At 33.4% G+C, this 5,714-nt stretch overlaps 1 long non-coding RNA gene across 1 annotated transcript; it reads left to right on the top strand.

Moving 5' to 3' along the window:
• The first annotated feature begins 595 nt into the window (after positions 1-595).
• LOC148611244 (uncharacterized) lies at positions 596-4,381 on the top strand. The gene is made up of 2 exons (XR_015924093.1): positions 596-689; positions 2,336-4,381. It is a non-coding gene; the product is annotated as an uncharacterized LOC148611244 (long non-coding RNA).
• The last annotated feature ends 1,333 nt before the right edge of the window (positions 4,382-5,714 follow it).

Here is a 5,714-nt window from a genome sequence, read left to right as displayed (position 1 = left end):
TACACTTTTCGCTTTGTTATTTGGGGATTTCATTAAAACTTTCTACAAAATATCTTAAAATACAGTAGTTCACATTACAAAATGCAAAACCAAAAACATTAAAACCAAAATGTCTATAGTTTTAACTTGCTTTTTAAATTTATGATTTTTTTCCTAGAGAAGGCACATTTCGACAAAGAAAAAGACAAAATATAATATTCGATTATAATAGACTTTGCATAAATGCCTTGGTAAAACTACGTTCCAATTTCGTCAAAATAAGTCAAACGGTTTCAAAGCAATTGACAAAAATGCACAAATTTTGTAACTTTAATGAGCCTTTGATGTTGACTTTTGACCTCGAATTTTCGGAAATTGCACCACAGAAAACGTCTAACACAGACCTTAATCGAAGCGCTTTTTGAAAACCTTCAAAATAATACAAAATTTAACCGTGTGGTATTCAAAATTTACGCATTTGTTCCCGTAATAGATTTGTTATTATTCAAAATTATAGTTAAAGCACAGGATTACATAACATTCATAATATTGCATTCTTTTATTTACTTCATCCATGCATTTCATGATTTGTATTATTTCCATTCTTAAAAGCAACAATGATCTTTACAAGTTCAAATTGCACCTAACAAAGGTACAGGGATTTCCACGTTACTTCCTTATATTACATAAAGCTCGGAGGACGTTAAAATGTAAGTTTTAAATTTTTTAAAATTTTCCATGTTATGACAAACCAAAAGTTAGTCATAGCTCCCTTGATAAATCCGTATGTGAAACAAGTTTCTTATATGCTTTTTATATATCTTCTTTTTATTTCTTAAATATGAAGTAGAATAAAGACTGTACAAACGAAAAGAAATCTTTCGACAAGACGACACAAAATGGACATACGAAACAATATAGAAAAAAAAATAATTGTACAGCACGAACGAACAAATTACATCGAGAATGCTCTGTCAATATTCGATTTTCAAACTTTGTTACTGTTTTACTGTGTAACGGATGATATAAACTAATAATATTATGTATATGCATGTACATGTATATATTTCAAAGCGTTATCAAGGGAACCAAGGTTATAGCGGTAATCCAGGGACCAAGACCAGACATGAAAAACAGACATACACAACAAAGAACAGAAAGTAACTAAAATCATACATACAAAGTAACAAAAGCAAATGGGCAACTCGGACGCCACTAAAAACTGGGAGCATGGACCAGTTGCACCGGTAGGGTAAGCGTGCTCTGCTTTTCTAGAAACACCCGCCGAGTTGCTCATAAAAAGTCAAGTCCGGGGTAAACGAAAAGGAAAGGAAAACTATGACACGTTAAACAAATCAGTTTTCATGGCGCAGATGAATACACCATAGCGATCCACGAGTTCATGATGACCATAAAAACTTCTGTAGTGATGACTTCACTCTTGTAGCAACATAACCCTGTTTGTTAGAATTCTGGGGCGATACAAAAAATCTGCGTAGTTTCTGCAAGCTCTGGCATAACGCATTAGCTGTGGTATGAACACTCCATACGCAGGTGCTGAAGGGATATTGCCACAGATGAAAGGAAAGTTGACAATTCTGAATGAAAAGTCATCATGTTTGTCGTAAAGTTTGGTCAATAGTTTTCCTTTACCATCGATTTCTAAGTGTAGGTCAAGATATGAGGCTCACCTCACAGTGTCTATAGTATCCTTTATCTCAAGTTCTTTGGGGTAGATGCAATGTATCAAATCCCCAAAATTAGGATTATTTAAAGATTATACGTTATATATATAGCGGAAACAGATTAAATGATCTAGCAAAACGATATGCTTTCTTTCGGATCAGATCAGCTATAAAGTCAGCCTCATAAGAGTGAAGCTACTGTTAACTGTTCATCTTTACAAATCGATACTCTACCTAGAATTTCTATGCTAAAACTATATAATCTGCTGCAACATAGATGATGAACTATTAGAACTATCATGGGAACCAAGATTCACGCGAAAATCAGAAGACCAGACATGAAAAACAGACACACACACAAAAAAGAACATAAAATACCCAAAATAATACATACATACACAAAGTAACAAAAGTAAATACACAACTTGGGCTCCACAAAAAACTGGTAAAAATAAAAAAAATAAAAGATTTCAACAATGCCAAGTAACCCGTCTATACAGTGACCCTCTCATGCACTACTTCGTGTGATGCTCTGTGAATATTAACCCCCCCCCCCCCAAAAAAAAAAAAATAAAAAATAAAATAAAATAAAATAAAATAACGAAACAAAACCCCCCAAAAATCACAACAAACATAAACGAAGAAACCATATTCTATATTTTTAATTTCAGAATAGATATGACTTCTAATAATACCTGCGTTCCTCGTTCTACAGAAGACAAAATAATTCCAGGATTTCGGTGGTGCTTTCACTGTCAAGAGATTGTCTGCAAAGAGTGCACAAAAAGTCATAAAAAAATTCTAGGCATTGCAAGAACACACATTAGTTAAACTTGCCAGTCTTGATTTGAAGACATCTAGATATGATAAAAGGAAGGAGCTTAAAACTTCATATGACGACTTTGAACGTGTCAAATCTAAAGTGGAAACGTTTCAATTAAGAGAACCTCCTCGGGGGTCAAAAGGTCGGATCAAAATAACTGGGCAACAATGTGAAAACATAGAATCTGATGATGAAAACTCTGAGTCGCTTCGGGTGACTGGTAGACGAAGTGAACAAGCTTCCCAAGAGACTCCTGATATTGGAAAACCCATACTTCATAGTTTCCGGTTGGTTAGCAGTATAACGGGATCTTTGCAAGAGACTATATCTGATATTGGTATTGATGCTGATGGAAATGTATTTCTTTGCATCGAATTCCGTTGTTTCTGTGTACATGTTTATGATCCGTATTTCAAGCTGATAAAGTCTGTTGAAATGAAGGACAAAAATCCCTGTCGCATCACCATACTGCCAAATTCATCGAAAAAAGCTTTGATTGCATTTGGCTCAATCAGGATTCAATTTCTGAGCACAAAATCACTACTAGTTGGTGACGTCATTACATTTGACTTCCAAGTAACCGGAATTGCGTCAACTGCAAATAATATTTACCTAGGTTCAAAAGGTAAAATCTATGTTTTGGACATGAATTGTCAAGTTTGCTACGTGATTCCAACCTTGGATAGACCTCTTGAGTTTGTCCGATTTATCCATCTTGGAGTCGGCGACAGAATTTTTTACACGGATTACAACCGATATTACTGTATTACACATAAAGGCCAACAAATACTGCACTTGAGCATACCCGACGAGAGGAGCCATCGCAATATGATTTCTGATGCACAAGGATATTTGTATGTTGTTGGAATGCAGTCGATTAAAATCGGTAGATTTCACCCTGAATGCATTTTGGACAGCATCGTGTTGGACAACAAGGATGGTATCCGATATCCTCTTGCTATGTCTTTCAATCAAAGGAAGGACATGCTATTTGTTTCTAAGAAAGAAGAATGTGTCATGGTGTTTATGTGTACTTAACATTATCATTTCACTGTTTTTACATAGTACTTTTAACAAAGACACTTGTCCAGAATTCTGTATGAAATGCTGAATAGTGCAGCGTTTTTTGAGCAACAGTCCATTAACGTTGAAAATATTGATTCGTGTTCAAAAATTTATAATTTCATATTATAGGTGTTAATTTCACGAAGAATTTCTTGTTGGATGTTTGGACAGTTTTTGTTTGTTTGTTTGTTTTGTTTTGTTTTGTTTTTTGTTTTTGGAGGGGGGGGTTGTTTCAAATTGTTTGTTTGTTTGTTTGTTTTGGTTGATTTTTTAAAATTAAATTGAAAAAATACTTTTACTTGTTAGTAAGAATATTGAATAAAATCTTTTGGTCGGTTTGGTCGGGGTATATTCAGAAAAAAACGACCAAAAATTATTTATACACAATATTCTAATCAACGACTAAAATAATTCTTTTATTTTAATTTTAAAGAATTAATAACAAAACAAATAAACAAAAACAAACAAACAAACAAAAACCGATCAAACAAATAACAAGAAATTCTTCTAGAAATAGAATTTGAAAACAATCCGTCAGTAATTGGGATACGAGGGGTGCCATTTGAAAATTTTCAATTAAAACGACATTCGTTTAATAAAGAATGTCTAAGAATAACCCATTGAAATTCTGGATGAATTTGAAAATGGTCCACTCTCAAAACTTTAGTCTTGACCACTGATCCACATAGAATTTAATGTATACATTAATTTTGTTACTTGTGTCATGATTAGTTCATTTGGTTTCTATGTAATTTAACACCGATTTGAATACTAGTTTTGTTTAGTGTAAACCAAATAACAATAAAACAAAGAGTTGTGATGAAACTTATTTAATGTGTTAATTTTGATGAATCTCCATACCGGTCAAGGTAGGTGTTTTAAGTCAGTAATAGATTCTGATTATAGAGAACATCGCGAAATTGTGTGAGCTCTACGGTTATACATTTATCTTAAAATCCCTTAAGGTTCCCCAATTATACCAATGAAAACAATCATGTTCCAGAAGTAACTGTAACTGTTCAAATATTTGATTTGAGATCACGTCTCAGTAAAAGTCAATCTTTTCTGATAGTCTTAAAGTCTTTTCTATTTTTATTTATTTATTCATTTTTTTTAATTTTTATTTGTATTTTTATTAGAAGTGAATATGTTTTAAAAGGTTCGGGGAAATGTAGATTAGTATCTTTCTCCGCTGTCCACTTCCTCTTGCTGTTCAAGAACCTACTCCGTTATAGCTTTGATCGTATTATCGGTGCATAGCTTTTTTAAGATAGGAATGACATTCATTATCTACTTGAAATAGACGGTCAGACAGTTGCGTCTACAATTAATGATGTGCACTTGTTTACGTCACATGTTATGAATAAAATATTCCCGCCTTGAAGAACTGATATTGTTCCGTATTGCACAAAAACGGATAATGCTGAAGCTTCTCGTAAGGATAATATGTGAAATTTCAAGAATTGGGAAATTCGCCGTGCTCGCTTTCACAGGCAATGGGTGCTACATATTTAATTCCACCAAAGGAACGAACAACAAAATAACCGAAAAACCAAAAGCAGTGGGTCAACCTCCTGACAAAGGATAGTCATTACTAATTGCTGCTGACCAGCCTTTCAAAATTCTTGCATAATATTGCCAAACGTCTTTTGGCTATGAAGATGTCATTTACTTTTTCCCGACATTGCAAGATTTTGTTATTTCAGAGTGGATTATCTGCATCGTCAGTACCATGCATTTCATAAGTCAAACGCTTAAGAGAACTTGAAATCTAACATGATGAATTTAACTTTGGAATTAAAAAGAATTACAATAGAAAAAGATACGGTGAGACGTGACATATGCACCAGCGTTTAACATAAATACAAATAGTAAATACATTCAGAGACCACCGAAAGGTCTCCAATATGTACAAACACACCTTTAAGTCAGCTCTGAAAGGTCCCGACCAAAAAGTAATCGATGACAATTCCTCAAAAAAAAAAAAAAATAAAAAAAAAATAAAAAGTAATATAACGACACAAAGGCACATTAATAACCAACATCTTCTGACTGTCGACATGCGAATGGAATCAGAGTTCGGATTAAACTAGTTTTATAAGGCCATAACCTTTAATGAAAGGTAAAAAATGAACTGAAACAACAAACAAACACACGATGAA

Source organism: Perna viridis, chromosome 7, assembly GCF_037379345.1.
Source record: "Perna viridis isolate PV_CMFRI_1.1 ecotype Kerala chromosome 7, ASM3737934v1, whole genome shotgun sequence".
NCBI classification, from domain to species: Eukaryota; Metazoa; Mollusca; class Bivalvia; order Mytilida; family Mytilidae; genus Perna; species Perna viridis.
Note: the sequence above shows the minus strand (reverse complement) of the source record. Positions and strands in the feature narration are given on the sequence as shown.